Source organism: Oncorhynchus nerka, linkage group LG12 (genome assembly GCF_034236695.1).
Source record: "Oncorhynchus nerka isolate Pitt River linkage group LG12, Oner_Uvic_2.0, whole genome shotgun sequence".
NCBI classification, from domain to species: domain Eukaryota; kingdom Metazoa; phylum Chordata; class Actinopteri; order Salmoniformes; family Salmonidae; genus Oncorhynchus; species Oncorhynchus nerka.
In genome coordinates, this window is record NC_088407.1 from 2681076 (window position 1) to 2699047 (window position 17972).

Genomic DNA, 17972 nt, shown 5'->3' on the forward strand with positions numbered 1-17972 from the left:
TCCATTTGTAAATTCAAAGTGTTTCGCTCTCGGGGCACAAACTATACGCTCGGGCCGAGGAGTAGGGTTGATATGAGCATTCTGACCTCATCAAGTCAATAAAGTCAAGTATCCAAGTAAATATACTGGCAAGTTTGTATAATATAATATATTTTCTTCAAATCTTCTTTTATTTTACACAAATGAGACCACTCTGACCATTTATTTAGAGGGGTGACTAACTGTGCTGTTGGCAACAATTTAATTTAGCTTTTTTGCTGACGTTAACTGACATCATTCATATTCAAAGGGTGTTGAGCACTCATAAATTCATTATTCTGTGCTCTGGCACACTCAGACAAGAGTGCTCTGAAATCGGTGTAGATATCCAGAGCGAATTTACGAAAGCACCCGAATGTCTATTGAGAAAGCAAAACGGCTACACCATTTAGCTAAGCTAAGAATGATGGGAAAAATCAAGTCAATAAACGTATCCAGTAGTAAATATACTGGCAAGTTTGATGTATAATATAATATAATTTTCTTCAAATCTGAAAATGATGTGAAGATACCTCTATTTCCTGAGGAATTGTAGGCCCTAAAGTACGTTGATAATAATGTCTATCCTCTGCGAGTATACCTCATATTTTGGCGAATTTAGCATCCGGGAACTTTTTGCATACTAACTATATCCATACTATGACCAATAAGCATCCTATATACTCACTTCACATCACAAATAGTACAGTTAGTGTGGTTGGTATGAGTATTCAAACACAGCTCTGCTCTTTCCATGACATAGACTGACCAGGTGAATCCAGGTGAAAGCTATGATCCCTTTATTTTCTAGGGGGTAGATCAGCTTTAATATTGTAGATAGATTGTAGCTTCTGCCAAGACTTTGCCCTGTTGGGTGAAGGGTCAGAAAACCCCCTTTCTCTCTCTTCCCCCACCGGTTTATGACCCCCCATAAATACGGAAACTCTCTCTCTCCATTCTATAGAATGGACTTTTGAAAATCCTTTGTTACCACAGAGAGAACCTAGAACGAGGATACAGACAACCGCCGAAATATCTATCTATGAGAACATGTCCGAATGGTACTCTGAAATATCTATCTATGAGAACATTTCTAAATGGTACTCTGAAATATCCATCTAACAACCACGAAAGGCTATGATCTTCGGGGAAACACAACCAGAGAGACTCTGATGAACTCTCCAGCAGACGGATCACATTACAACAGAGAAGACAACAACGACATATATAAATATATATTGCAATGAGCATTTTGTTCATGTAAAGTACAGTTGAAGTCGAAAGTTTACATACACTTAGGTTGGAGTCATTAAAATTCATTTTTCAACCACTCAACAAATTTCTTCTTAACAAACTACAGTTTTGGCAAGTCGGTTAAGGACATCTACTTTGTGCATGACACAAGTCATTTTTCCATCAATTGTTTACAGACAGATTATTTTCACTTATAATTCACTGTGTCACAATTCCAGTGGGTCAGAAGTTTACATACACTAAGTTGACTGTGCCTTTAAACAGCTTGGAAAATTCCAGAAAATTATGTCATGGCTTTAGAAGATTCTGATAGGCTCATTTACATAATTTGAGTCAATTGGAGGTGTACCTGTGGATGTATTTCAAGGCCTACCTTCAAACTCAGTGCCTCTTGAAATCATGGGAAAATCCAAAGAAAATCAGCCAAGACCTCATAGAGGGGGCAAATTGTAAATTGTAGACCTCCACAAGCCTGATTCATCCTTGGGAGCAATTTCCAAATGCCTGAAGGTACCACGTTCATCTGTACAAACAATAGTACGCAAGTATAAACACTATGGGACCACGCAGCCGTCATACCGCTCAGGAAGGAGACGTGTTCTGTCTCGTAGGGATGAACGTACTTTGGTGCGAAAAGTGCAAATCAATCCCAGAACAACAGCAAAGGACCTTGTGAAGAGGATAGGTACAAAAGTATCTATTTCCACAGTAAAACAAGTCCTATATCGACATAACCTGAAAGACCACTCAGCAAGGAAGAAGCCACTGCTCCAAAAACCGTCATAGAAAAGCCAGACTACGGTTTGCAACTGCACATGGGGACAAAGATCGTGCTTTTTGTATGTTTCTAATGAAACAAAAGTAGAACTGTTTGACCATAATGACCATCGTTATGTTTGGAGGAAAAAGAGGGAGGCTTGCAAGCCGAAGAACACTATCCCAAACTTGAAGCACGGGGGAGGCAGCATCATGTTGTGGGGGTGCTTTGCTGCAGGACGGACTGGTGCATTTCACAAAATAGATGGCATCATGAGGTCGGACATTTATGTGGATATATTGAAGTAACATCTCAAGGCATCAGTCAGGAAGTTAAAGCTTGGTCGCAAATGGGTCTTCCAAATGGACAATGACCTCAAGCATACTTCCAGTTGTGGAATAATGGCTTAAGGACAACAAAGTCAAGGTTTTGGAGAGGCCATCACAAAGCCCTGATCTCAATACTATAAAACATTTCTGGGCAGAACCTTTTATTGTGGAAGGCATTTAACTCCAGTTAAGACATTTAAAGGCAATGTTACCAAATACTAATTGAGTCAAGGTATTGGAGTGGCCATCACAAAGCCCTGACCTCAATCCTATAGAAAATGTGTGGGCTGAACTGATAATGCATTTGTGAGCAAGGAGGCCTAGAAACCTGACTCAGTTACACCAGCTCTGTCAGGAGGAATGGGCCAAAATTCACCCAACTTATTGTGGGAAGCTTGTGGAAGGCTACCCAAAACGTTTGACCCAAGTTATTCAATTTAATGGCAATGCTACCAAATACTATTTGAGTGTATGTAAACTTCTGACCAACTGGGAACGTGATGAAAGAAATAAAAGCTGAAATAAATCCTTCTCTCTACTATTATTCTGACATTTCACATTCTTAAAATAAAGTGGTGATCCTCATTTTTACTAGGATCAAATGTCAGGAATTGTGAAAAACTGAGTTTAAATGTATTTGGATAAGGTGTATGTAAACTTCCGACTTCAACTGTATATCAACTGTATTTGTTAAACAGTTCCATACTCTACCAATAATGAATACAGTACCATAACAACCATCAGCTCTATATGTTAAACAGTTCCATACTCTACCACTAATGAATACAGTACCATATGCCAAAAATGTGAGATTTGACCATTGTCAAGTCCTAGGTGATGGATATCAGATTCACCTCCGTCCCCTGAAACACACACAGGCCACCCGTTGTGACCATTGTCAAGTCCTAGGTGATGGAGATCAGATTCACCCCTGTCCCCTGAAACACAGGGCCCCCATTGTGACCATTTCCCCAAGCATCTCTGCAGTCAGACTTTTTGATGATTTTATGCCACCAGGGCCACAATAGCTTGCCCCCGTCTCTGATTGTCTGAGTGTGACCCCCTGCCCATGGGTTACTGCAGCTAGTGTTGCCAGCACTGCCACTGCCTGGGTGGGGGCCCCCCACCGGAATCCCCACCGGCTAGGTACAAGGTCATCAAGGTTCTCATTAGCAGCTTTGAGAATGTCGTTGTATATTGATTGTGCTCTCCCATCACCGGGGTTCGTAGGACCAACCCTGCCAGGCAGCTCAGAATCATAAGGGATCTTGTTGCTCTAGGTCTCTGACCACACTCACCTTTCTGATTTGGCTGCATCTAGGCTGCTTACAGTAGGCCTATAAACCAGATAAGAACTCCTCCTTAGTGGGTCCATCAGGTGGGTGTCTAGGCTACTTACAGTAGGCCTGTAAACCAGATAAGAACTCCTCCTTAGTGGGTCCATCAGGTGGGTGTCTAGGCTACTTACAGTAGGCCTGTAAACCAGATAAGAACTCCTCCTTAGTGGGTCCATCAGGTGGGTGTCTAGGCTACTTACAGTAGGCCTGTAAACCAGATAAGAACTACTCCTTAGTGGGTCCATCAGGTGGGTGTCTAGGCTACTTACAGTAGGCCTGTAAACCAGATAAGAACTCCTCCTTAGTGGGTCCATCAGGTGGGTGTCTAGGCTACTTACAGTAGGCCTGTAAACCAGATAAGAACTCCTCCTTAGTGGGTCCATCAGGTGGGTGTCTAGGCTACTTACAGTAGGCCTGTAAACCAGATAAGAACTCCTCCTTAGTGGGTCCATCAGGTGGGTGTCTAGGCTACTTACAGTAGGCCTGTAAACCAGATAAGAACTCCTCCTTAGTGGGTCCATCAGGTGGGTGTCTAGGCTACTTACAGTAGGCCTATAAACCAGATAAGAACTCCTCCTTAGTGGGCCCATCAGGTGGGTGTCTAGGCTACTTACAGTAGGCCTATAAACCACTTTTCGATGAAACGCACGTTCTGTTATAGTCACAGCCGTGATTTAACCAGTTTTATAAACGTCTGAGTGTTTTCTATCCACACATACTAATCATATGCATATACTATATTCCTGGCATGAGTAGCAGGGCGCTGAAATGTTGCGCGATTTTTAACAGAATGTTCGAAAAAGTAGGGGGTAGGAGTAACAGGTTAAGAGGAACTGACCTCATCTCCTGACCTCAACCGTTCCTTCCCCGAGTCAACAGATGTCCATATGTCTCCCCTATCTCAACCCCTCTGTCCCCTAGTCCACAGACGACCATCTGTCTCCCCTATCTCAACCCCTCTGTCCCCGAGTCAACAGATGTCCATATGTCTCCCCTATCTCAACCCCTCTGTCCCCTAGTCCACAGACGACCATCTGTCTCCCCTATCTCAACCCCTCTGTCCCCGAGTCAACAGATGTCCATCTGTCTCCCCTATCTCAACCCCTCCTTCCCCTAGTCCACAGATGTCTATCTGTCTCCCCTATCTCAACCCCTCCTTCCCCTAGTCCACAGATGTCTATCTGTCTCCCCTATCTCAACCCCTCCGTCCCCTAGTCAGCAGATGTCTGTCTCCCCCATCTCAACCGTTGCTCTACTCCCTCAACCCATTCCAACCCATTCCAACCCATTCCAACCCATTCCAACACATTCCAACCCATTCCAACCCATTCCAACACATTCCAACCCATTCCAACCCATTCCAACACATTCCAACCCATTCCAACCCATTCCAACCCATTCCAACACATTCCAACCCATTCCAACCCACATTCCAACCCATTCCAACCCATTCCAACCCACATTCCACAGCTATCTGTTTTTCTACAGAGGTCTTTTTCTCCTTGGATTCTATGCTTCTTTCGTTTAATTAATATCTCAATGTTCAAAATGTGGAACCCAACAGTCCCTCGTCAAAATGTGGAACCCAACAGTCCCTCGTCAAAATGTGGAACCCAACAGTCCCTCGTCAAAATGTGGAACCCAACAGTCCCTCGTCAAAATGTGGAACCCAACAGTCCCTCGTCAAAATGTGGAACCCAACAGTCCCTCGTCAAAATGTGGAACCCAACAGTCCCTCGTCAAAATGTGGAACCCAACATCCTAATGTTCAACTCATATGAACTTGGAAATTACGAATACATGTATAAACAATGATAATAAAACATGAATAAAACCTAACAAATTATTATAAAACATTAATTAAACAAACAAACAAATGAACAACCAATGAACAGTCACCGTGAGGTGAACAAATTCAGAGACTTATGGCCTCCGAACTATGATCACACAACAAAATGTCATTCCAGCTGAATCTGCCGTCTCGTTCAATGACAGATGGAGCAGCTTTTAGTTTCTCCACTCCCCCTTCTGGTTCCTAAGAGAGTGACAGCACAAGACTTGGAAAGCAACAAAACGACACACAAAACACAAGACTTGGAAAGCAACAAAAAACACAAAAAAATAACAGTATTAACGATGTGATAAGCTATGCATAATTATATATGCATGACAACCAAAGCCTGAAATCATGACAATTCCCACTCTCTTCACCTGACTCTATGCCTCCAGGACACTTTCCTGCCAGACTATAAAGCCCTAATGATGCTTCCTCGTGCTTTCCCCCAGTCTTCCCATTTAGGCGCCAGGTACGAAGAGGTGTTCCCAAGTCATGTAATTTTCACTCTCTTCCCCTTCTCCTCCATTTTTGTTATGGGTTAGATGTAATGATAGAGGAGTATAGTGTGTTATGGGTTAGATGTAATGATAGAGTATTGGTTAGATGTATGGGTTAGATGTAATGATAGAGTATGGGTTAGATGTATGGGTTAGATCCCACAGGTCATCCAGTGATTCCCCCACACAAAACCACCTCCCCTCATCATGACACTGAGAGATACGTTTCTCGGCCGCATAAATGTTAGCAGCGTATCCACCCCTCATCGTGCTTTAGCAATTCTCTCTCGCTGTATCCCCATCACAACAAAAACATGTTATCATTGATCCCAACCAGAATCTAGAATGACTGACCTCAGCGCTCACTTTGAGACTAAGGCTCAAATTCCAGTTTTATCAACTTATATCGTCCCTGTGAGACACATTTATAAACCACCTTTTACTGCCGGTCATAACTCTTCTCATTACAGCCCCCCCTTTTGTCCCTGTTGTCCTGTCATGAGTGGCCTGGTCAAGAAAGATCAGGATCTCAATGCATTCCCAGTTTAAATAGTTAGCAGGGCGTATACCCCCCCCCCATGTCGTTTACAGTTCATCTTCCCAAAGGCACATGTAAACACATGCCTGTCACATTTCATGGCCCTTGATAATGTCCCGATTTTAATAACCAAGTAGATACTTCCGTTTCCCCCACGTACACGAGACTCTCACCTGAGCTTGTTCTCTCTCTCCACGCTCTCAGCACCCCGGACTCAGAGTGGTAAAAGTCACTGTCTCTCATAGCACGCCTTTGTCGTTCTTCCTTCAGCCGGTTAGGGTGTAACGGCGTTCTTCGTTTGTAGAAAGAGAGGACCGAAATGCAGCGTGGTGGTTACTCATGACTTTAATGTATGAATGACGATATATGAAATAACTTATGAAATACAAAACAACAAACGGAACGTGAAACTTATTACAGCCTATCTGGTGAACACTACACTGAGACAGGAACAATCACCCACGAATTACAAAGTGAACTCAGGCTACCTAAATACGGTTCCCAATCCGAGACAACGAGAATCACCTGACTCCAATTGAGAACCGCCTCAGGCAGCCAAGCCTAACTAGACACATCCCTAACATACACAATCCCAATGCTAATAAAACCTCAATACGAACCCAACACATTTACCCATGTCACACCCTGGCCTGACCAAAATATATAACGAAAACACAAAACATATTGACCAAGGCGTGATATAGGGAGGGTTTTAAAGTTGACACACACTGTCGGTGATCAAAAATTCATGCATTAAAACACGATCTGACGTCACCTTCCATGATAACCTCTAAAAAGCACAGATCATAACAACAGTTAAGTTAATTTAATTTCTGTTTCAGGAAACTAGACAAACATTGACTATATGATGAATTATGACATTAACCTTTTCTTAATAACATCTATAACATCTATAAGACAAATGTCAAAAAAGCATAACATGATGTTACTGCTAAAAAACATTTTCTAAATGAGTCCATACTCCCTTATTCTACTGGCGAGCTCTAGGAAGAGTTACCAGATCATGAAGATTGCAGAATTCCACGATCCCAATCTGGTGAAGTATATATCAAAATAAAAACACAACACGAAATCAGCAATACATAAATCACAGTCCATGTGAAGTAACTGTCATCCCTTATTAACATATATTTTCCTTCCTATATGCAGCCTGAGCACAGTACCACTGTATAAGTAGCCCAAAAACCAGGACCTCAGGGAACTGGTCATTTACCACTTTCAAACATGTGATTAAAAAAACATGTTAAATCAAAAATAAACCAATTCACATAACTAATCAACTTAAAATCACAACTCTTTATAACTCCCCAAGGAGATAGTAGTATCTCATAAAGTAATGGTACAATTTGGATAGAGACTGGTGTTTCTCGTGAATTATATGATGAACCCCCCGTCTATTTAATTCATAATGAACTAGATCATTCTTCATTTAGGAATTTTTAATATTCAGGGCTTTCGTCACCATTAAAATGTTTCCTCCTCCTTTCTTTCCCTGTCCTTCAGAAACCATTTAAATACCTCTTCAAAACATTTCATCCTATAAATCCCACAACACAGCGATATTATCTCACCACCGATCCTTTTCCTCATGTGGTTCTCCATCATACCACATTAAAAGAAAATAAGTTCCCTTTAGGTTTGATAACCCCAATGCTAATTCCTCGTGACCCCTCCACCCTTTCGTCTAGAATCCCATTCCAGAATAAGACAACATAAAACGTAAATGTATTTAAAAATAAAACCACATAAAATGTCCCATGATTTAAACAAACCCTAAGGCCTCCTGCGTGTTGCAAGGAATGTTTGGCCATATTTAAATGTGTTACCTTTAGAATCCCCTGGCATTTAGAATCTTCAACCCAAAATATGTTTTCCTGCCGCAAATTTAGCCAATTTCTCATCGCAAGGAATCCCGCAATATTTAATCCCTGGCCTTTACTAAACAGTTAGGTAAAACGTTATCTCATACGCCTTCCTTCACAACTGTAATCTCTATGTATATCGATGGAACAGAGACACCGCTAGGTGAAAGTTCGATTCTTGCTAACCTCAAAACGAGTAGTTGTTGATCTTTTGAAAATTATGCAAACGCTTGCCTGGCAGCATTTCCTCTGAATACAGTTCCACACCCACTTTACACTCCCTTTTCCGATGACCACACCCACTTTACACTCCCTTTTCCGATGACCACACCCACTTTACACTCCCTTTTCCAATGACCACACCCACTTTGCACTCCCTTTTCCAATGACCACACCCACTTTGCACTCCCTTTTCCGATGACCACACCTACTTTACACTCCCTTTTCCGATGACCACACCCACTTTACACTCCCTTTTCCAATGACCACACCCACTTTGCACTCCCTTTTCCAATGACCACACCCACTTTACACTCCCTTTTCCAATGACCAAATAGCCACACAGCTAAAACAGGACTCGGTCTCCCTATGCTTTGATGCATTCCGACATGTTTCTTTGGTTTACCTTGGTCATTGAAATGATAGTTAGTGATATTCTCTATGGCCCCAGTCTTTCTGTATTAGTGTTCTGGTGTTACACTTTCTGGGTTTATCGTTATGCATTTTCTGTTGATATAATGACATTTAAACACTAGTATATTGAGCTTTTGATTCTGGTTTAATGTCCTTGTGCCAAGTCATAATTGCCTCCCTGAATTCTTTATTTGATTGGAATTCTCCGTCAGCAGGAAAATGTTGTCCAATTTTCTCTAATTTGCTAAATTTTTCCCATATTCCAGCTGAATTGGTAGAATGCTCGTGCACTTCTTTCAGCGCATACGTCTTTATTAAATTCCGCTATCTCTATATTACAGGGAGAAACAGGTCTGTTGGACGCCATGCCACCAGTTATTATTCCCTAAACACTCCCAACAGGAGTTCAGGGTGTTTTAGATTTCTTCACTCCCGTCTATCATACACACCTTCTATTAACTATTTCCTAAGATAGCACTACACTCTTCCCCGGATAATAATTAATTGGTCACGGCACTTAATACCTTGTATTAGAACCGATACCATAAACGTCTGTGAATCTATTACTGGAGAATACGGACAGGACTTCATGTCCTACTCCAGTACTTCCTCAAATATCTCTATTATTGATACATCATCTCTCAATATGATGCTAATACACGTACATCAAACAGTGTTCAAACATCTCTATTATTGATACATCATCTCTCAATATGATACTGCTACTACACGTAAAACAGTCTTCAAACATCCTATATTTTCTTTTTGTTTTTTAACTCACTATTTTCGAGAACTCTCGTCTTTAAAAAAAACTCACTGCAACTGGGACTTTAGTCCTTTTGTTACAGATCTCGCAGGGATATACCCCCACTCTCAAATACCATCAGTCCTGTGTCATGCCAACAGTAAAGCATCCTGAGACCATTCATGTGTGGGGTTGCTTCTCAGCCAAGTGAGTGGGCTCATTCACAATTTTGCCTAAGAACACAGCAACTTCTGGAGACGAACAATGCCTTTTTCAGCATGATGGAGCACCTTGCCATAAGGCAAAGGTGACAACTAAGTGGGAACAAAACATCAATATTTTGGGTCCATGGCCAGGAAACTCCCCAGACCTAAATCCCATTGAGAACTTGTGGTCAATCCTCAAGAGGCGGGTGGACAAACAAAAACCTACAAATTCTGACAAACTCCGGCATTGATTATGCAAGAATGGGCTGCCATCAGTCAGGATGTGGCCCAGAAGTTAATTGACAGCCTGCCAGGGCGGATTGCAGAGACTCTTGAAAAAGAAGGGTCAACACTGCAAATATTGACTCTTTGCATCAACTTCATGTAATTGTCAATAAAAGCCTTTGACACGTATGAAATGCTTGTAATTATACTTCAGTATCCATAGTAACATCTGACAAAATGATCTAAAGACACTGAAGCAGCAAACTTTGTGAAAATGAATATGTGTCATTCTCAAAACCTTTGGCCACGACTTTACATTATGTTGAATAACTGTTTTAATCTAATGTGTTAATATATAGAGGGAATGAGTGATGCAGTCTACACCATGTTAAATAACTGTTTTAATCTAATGTGTTAATATATAGAGGGTTAATATATAGAGGGTTAATATATAGAGGGTTAATATATAGAGGGTTAATATATAGAGGGAATGAGTGATGCAGTCTACATCATGTTAAATAACTGTTTATAATCTAATGTGTTAATATATAGAGGGAATGAGTGATGCAGTCTACATCATGTTAAATAACTGTTTTAATCTAATGTGTACCTGTTAAGGCTACCCCTGTTTACTGCCCCTTCTGGAGGAATTGGGTACCCATATAAAACAGGATACATTTTTGTCAAAAGTTGCAAATATATGCATATAAAAAATATTATTGAATAGAAAACACTCTAAAGCTTCTAAAACCGTCTCTATGTAAAGCAGAAGTCTCAGGGCATGCATTCTCCCAAACATATTTAGTCAAAGTTTAGGATGTGTATTCCTTGTTAGCTGACGTTATCTGCCGGAGCTATTTCATTTCTCCTGACATTTTAGTAGCATTTTTGGAACGATGCGTCATTGTAAACAGAGATTTATGGATATATATTGCAGATTATTGAAAAAAAAATGAATGTACTGTGTAACATGTTATATTACTGTCATCTGATGAAGATTTCAAAAGGTTAGTGAAATGATTTTTCTTTTAATCCTGCGTTTGTTGATTGCATATTTTTTCCTACTTGGCTATGCTAATGAGCCATGTCTGCGGTGGTGGTTGGACATAAATATGTGCTATGTTTTCGCCGTAAAACATTTTAGAAATCTGACTTGCTGGGTAGATAAACAACTTGTTTATCTCTCATTTGAGCTATTGGACTTGTTAATGTGTGGAGGTTAAATATTTTTAGGATTATTTCTTGCATTCCCTGCGCCACATTCCAGCTGAGGGGGTGGGGGGGGGGTTCCTGTTTGGGAACGTGTATCCCCAACAGGTTTTAACTTCATAATACACATGTTAACATCTGGAAGTACTTCCTTAAAATAAACAGTCTGGAGGGTCATTGGGAAACTACTGTCCATTTCCTGGCAAAAATTTTACATTGCCAATCGCCTGAAAGAGGTCATTTTAGGTAGGTTTTTAATGCATATTTACAAGTAGATTTAAACACAAATGTTATCCTATATAATTAGTGGTTCAAGGAGAAAAGCGTTGGGGCAGCAGCAGTTGTATTGGTTATTAGGGGTTAGAACAGAGAATCTGGTGAAAGCCTGTTGTATTGGTTATTGGGGGTTAGAACAGAGAATCTGGTGAAAGCCTGTTGTATTGGTTATTGGGGGTTATACTTCTTCTGATTCTTTATTACTATAATATTATTATACCGGTATAAATATATATTCAAATAAAAGTGAGATAGCAAATCCACTTTCCTGAAAAGTTGCATATCACGGCGCCGATTTATTGCCTTACCTCCTCACTTAATTTGCACTCACTGTATACCGATTTTCTATTGTATTATTGATTGTATGTTTGTTTATGTGTAACTCTGTGTTGTTGTATGTGTCTCACTGCTTTGCTTTATTCTTGGCCAGGTAGCAGTTGTAAATGAGAACTTGTTCTCAACTGGCCTACCTGGTTAAATAAAGGTTAAATAAAAAATAAAAAATAAATTACAAAATGGTAAAGAGCCATAGTCTACATCCTCTCGTGCCAATTGTCAGGAGAAACACTTTCACCTCCAACACCAGATGGAGAGACATAAGGCTGCATACATATATAATTATGCATAGCTTACCACATTGTTAATACTGTTATGTGTTGTGTTTCTCGTTGCTTTTCAAGTAATGTGCTTATCACTCTCTTAGGAACCAGAAGGAGAAAGTTGAGATGGAAGAAGTCAGCAGCTCCAGCGGACACATTATCATCAGTGAACTATGAAAAATGGAAATGAGAGTGTGCTTGGTGTGATCATAGAACAGAGGCCATACGTTTCTGAGTTGGTAAACCTCACAGTGAATGAGAATTATGTTTATTATCATTGTTTGTCCATTGATAAGTCATTTCCAATTGTATGTAAGGTTGAACAGTATGGAGGGTTGAACAGTATGGAAGGTTGAACAGTATGGAAGTTTGAACAGTACGGAAGGTTGAACAGTATGGAAGGTTGAACAGTACGGAAGGTTAAACAGTATGGAAGACTCAACAGTACGGAAGGTTGAACAGTACGGAAGGTTAAACAGTACGGAAGGTTGAACAGTATGGAAGGTGGAACAGTATGGAAGGTTGAACAATACGGAAGGTTGAACAGTACGGAAGGTTGAACAGTACGGAAGGTTGAACAGTATGGAAGGGTGAACAGTATGGAGTGTTGAACAGTATGGAATGTTGAACAGTATGGAAGGTTGAACAGTATGGAAGGTTGAACAGTATGGAAGGTTGAACAGTATGGAAGGTTGAACAGAATGGAAGTTTGAACAGAATGGAAGGTTGAACAGAATGGAAGGATGAACAGAATGGAAGGTTGAACAGTACGGAAGGTTGAACAGTATGGAATGTTGAACAGTATGGAATGTTGAACAGTATGGAAGGTTGAACAGTATGGAAGGTTGAACAGAATGGAAGGTTGAACAGTACGGAAGGTTGAACAGTACGGAAGATTGAACAGTACGGAAGGTTGAACAGTACGGAAGGTTGAACAGTATGGAAAGTTGAACAGTATGGAAGGTTGAACTGTACGGAAGGTTGAACAGTATGGAATGTTGAACAGTATGGAAGGTTGAACAGTATGGAAGGTTGAACAGTATGGAAGGTTGAACAGTATGGAAGGTTGAACCGTATGGAAGGTTGAACAGTACGGAAGGTTGAACAGTACGGAAGGTTGAACAGTACGGAAGGTTGAACAGTATGGAAGGTTGAACAGTATGGAAGGTTGAACAGTATGGAAGGTTGAACAGTACGGAAGGTTGAACAGTACGGAAAGTTGAACAGTATGGAAGGTTGAACAGTATGGAAGGTTGAACAGTATGGAAGGTTGAACAGTATGGAAGGTTGAACAATATGGAAGGTTGAACAGTATGGAATGTTGAACAGTACGGAAGGTTGAACAGTATGGAAGGTTAAACAGTATGGAAGGTTGAACAGTATGGAAGACTAAACAGTATGGAAGGTTGAACAATACAGAAGGTTGAACAGTACGGAAGGTTGAACAGTACGGAAGGTTGAACAGTATGGAAGGTTGAACAGTACGGAAGGTTGAACAGTATGGAAGGTTGAACAGTATGGAAGGTTAAACAGTATGGAAGGTTGAACAGTATGGAAGACTAAACAGTATGGAAGGTTGAACAATACAGAAGGTTGAACAGTACGGAAGGTTGAACAGTACGGAAGGTTGAACAGTGCTTTTACACCTGCATTGTTTGCTGTTTGGGGTTTTAGGCTGGGTTTCTGTACAGCACTTTGAGATATCAGCTGATGTACGAAGGGCTATATAAATAAATGTGATTTGATTTGATTTGATTTGAACAGTACGGAGTGAAATGTTCAAAACGGGTGACTGATGGATTCTGAGTCCTAATCTTGGGATATGGTTAATTATCAGGTATGACATTTTGAGTGCTTCGGTTTAGAAGGGTCTACACCAGAAGGTAATGGGTACCTGTAGGAGGAAGGTATATAGTGGAGGGTCTACACCAGAAGGTAATGGGTATCTGTAGGAGGAAGGTATATAGTGGAGGGTCTACACCAGAAGGTAATGGGTATCTGTAGGAGGAAGGTATTTAGTAGAGGGTCTACACCAGAAGGTAATGGGTACCTGTAGGAGGAAGGTATATAGTGGAGGGTCTACACCAGAAGGTAATGGTTATAGGATGAAGGTATATAGTGGAGGGTCTACACCAGAAGGTAATGGGTACCTGTAGGAGGAAGGTATATAGTGGAGGGTCTACACCAGAAGGTAATGGGTACCTGTAGGAGGAATGTATATAGTAGAGGGTCTATACCAGAAGGTAATTGATATCTGTAGGAGGAAGGTATATAGTGGAGGGTCTACACCAGAAGGTAATGGGTATCTGTAGGAGGAAGGTATATAGTGGAGGGTCTACACCAGAAGGTAATGGGTATCTGTAGGAGGAAGGTATATAGTGGAGGGTCTAACCCAGAAGGTAATGGGTATCTGTAGGAGGAAGGTATATAGATGAGGGTCTACACCAGAAGGTAATGGGTATCTGTAGGAGGAAGGTATATAGTGGAGGGTCTACACCAGAAGGTAATGGGTATAGGAGGAAGGTATATAGTGGAGGGTCTACACCAGAAGGTAATGGTTATAGGAGGAAGGTATATAGTGGAGGGTCTACACCAGAAGGTAATGGGTATCTGTAGGAGGAAGGTATATAGATGAGGGTCTACACCAGAAGGTAATGGTTATAGGAGGAAGGTATATGGTGGAGGGTCTACACCAGAATGTAATGGGTATCTGTAGGAAGAAGGTATATAGTGGAGGGTCTACACCAGAAGGTAATGGTTATAGGAGGAAGGTATATAGTGGAGGGTCTACACTAGAAGGTAATGCGTATCTGTAGGAGGAAAGTATATAGTGGAGGGTCTACACCAGAAGGTAATGGGTATCTGTAGGAGGAAGGTATATAGTGGAGGGTCTACACCAGAAGGTAATGGGTATCTGTAGGAGGAAGGTATATAGTGGAGGGTCTACACCAGAAGGTAATTGTTATAGGAGGAATGTATATAGTGGAGGGTCTACACTAGAAGGTAATGGGTATCTGTAGGAGGAAAGTATATAGTGGAGGGTCTACACCAGAAGTTAATGGTTATAGGAGGAAGGTATATAGTGGAGGGTCTACACCAGAAGGTAATGGGTATCTGTAGGAGGAAGGTATATAGTGGAGGGTCTACACCAGAAGGTAATTGGTATCTGTAGGAGGAAGGTATATAGATGAGGTTCTACACCAGAAGGTAATGGGTATCTGTAGGAGGAAGGTATATAGTGGAGGGTCTACACCAGAAGGTAAAGGGGTATCTGTAGGAGGAAGGTATATAGTAGAGGGTCTATACCAGAAGGTAATTGGTATCTGTAGGAGGAAGGTATATAGTGGAGGGTCTACACCAGACGGTAATGGGTATCTGTAGGAGGAAGGTATATAGTGGAGGGTCTACACCAGAAGGTAATGGGTATCTGTAGGAGGAAGGTATGTAGTGGAGGGTCTACACCAGAAGGTAATGGGTATCTGTAGGAGGAAGGTATGTAGTGGAGGGTCTACACCAGAAGGTAATGGGTATAGGAGGAAGGTATATAGTGGAGGGTCTACACCAGAAGGTAATGGGTATGTGTAGGAGGAAGGTATATAGATGAGGTTCTACACCAGAAGGTAATGGGTATCTGTAGGAGGAAGGTGTATAGTGGAGGGTCTACACCAGAAGGTAATGGGTATCTGTAGGAGGAAGGTATATAGTGGAGGGTCTACACCAGAAGGTAATGGTTATAGGAGGGTATCTGTAGGAGGAAGGTATATAGTGGAGGGTCTACACCAGAAGGTAATGGGTATCTGTAGGAGGAAGGTATATAGTGGAGGGTCTACACCAGAAGGTAATGGGTATCTGTAGGAGGAAGGTATATAGTGGAGGGTCTATACCAGAAGTTAATGGTTATAGGAGGAAGGTATATAGTAGAGGGTCTACACCAGAAGGTAATGGTTATAGGAGGAAGGTATATGGTGGAGGGTCTACACCAGAAGGTAATGGGTATCTGTAGGAGGAAGGTATATAGTGGAGGGTCTACACCAGAAGGTAATGGGTATCTGTAGGAGGAAGGTATATAGTGGAGGGTCTACACCAGAAGGTAATGGTTATAGGAGGAAGGTATATAGTGGAGGGTCTAGACCAGAAGGTAATGGGTATCTGTAGGAGGAAGGTATATAGTAGAGGGTCTAAACCAGAAGGTAATGGTTATAGGAGGAAGGTATATAGTGGAGGGTCTACACCAGACGGTAATGGGTATCTGTAGGAGGAAGGTATATAGTGGAGGGTCTACACCAGAAGGTAATGGGTATCTGTAGGAGGAAGGTATATAGTGGAGGGTCTACACCAGAAGGTAATGGTTATAGGAGGAAGGTATATAGTGGAGGGTCTACACCAGACGGTAATGGGTATCTGTAGGAGGAAGGTATATAGTGGAGGGTCTACACCAGAAGGTAATGGTTATAGGAGGAAGGTATATAGTGGAGGGTCTACACCAGACGGTAATGGGTATCTGTAGGAGGAAGGTATATAGTGGAGGGTCTACACCAGAAGGTAATGGTTATAGGAGGAATGTATATAGTGGAGGGTCTACACTAGAAGGTAATGGGTATCTGTAGGAGGAAGGTATATAGTGGAGGGTCTACACCAGAAGGTAATGGGTATCTGTAGGAGGAAGGTATATAGTGGAGGTTCTACACCAGAAGGTAATTGGTATCTGTAGGAGGAAGGTATATAGATGAGGTTCTACACCAGAAGGTAATGGGTATCTGTAGGAGGAAGGTATATAGTGGAGGGTCTACACCAGAAGGTAAAGGGGTATCTGTAGGAGGAAGGTATATAGTAGAGGGTCTATACCAGAAGGTAATTGGTATCTGTAGGAGGAAGGTATATAGTGGAGGGTCTACACCAGACGGTAATGGGTCCTGTAGGAGGAAGGTATATAGTGGAGGGTCTACACCAGAAGGTAATGGGTATCTGTAGGAGGAAGGTATATAGTGGAGGGTCTACACCAGAAGGTAATGGTTATAGGAGGAAGGTATATAGTGGAGGGTCTACACCAGAAGGTAATGGGTATCTGTAGGAGGAAGGTATATAGTGGAGGGTCTACACCAGAAGGTAATGGGTATAGGAGGAAGGTATATAGTGGAGGGTCTACACCAGAAGGTAATGGGTATGTGTAGGAGGAAGGTATATAGATGAGGTTCTACACCAGAAGGTAATGGGTATCTGTAGGAGGAAGGTATATAGTGGAGGGTCTACACCAGAAGGTAATGGGTATCTGTAGGAGGAAGGTATATAGTGGAGGGTCTACACCAGAAGGTAATGGTTATAGGAGGAAGGTATATAGTGGAGGGTCTACACCAGAAGGTAATGGGTATCTGTAGGAGGAAGGTATATAGTGGAGGGTCTACACCAGAAGGTAATGGGTATCTGTAGGAGGAAGGTATATAGTGGAGGGTCTATACCAGAAGTTAATGGTTATAGGAGAAAGGTATATAGTGGAGGGTCTACACCAGAAGGTAATGGTTATAGGAGGAAGGTATATAGTGGAGGGTCTACACCAGAAGTTAATGGTTATAGGAGGAAGGTATATAGTGGAGGGTCTACACCAGAAGGTAATGGGTATCTGTAGGAGGAA

The 17972-nt window shown here is 41.6% G+C and overlaps 1 protein-coding gene across 1 annotated transcript in view; it reads right to left on the minus strand.

Annotated features, from left to right (window-relative positions):
• LOC115118359 (butyrophilin-like protein 10) overlaps positions 1-17972 on the minus strand; it is an 804641-nt gene that overhangs the window by 567898 nt on the left and 218771 nt on the right. The window lies entirely within an intron of this gene.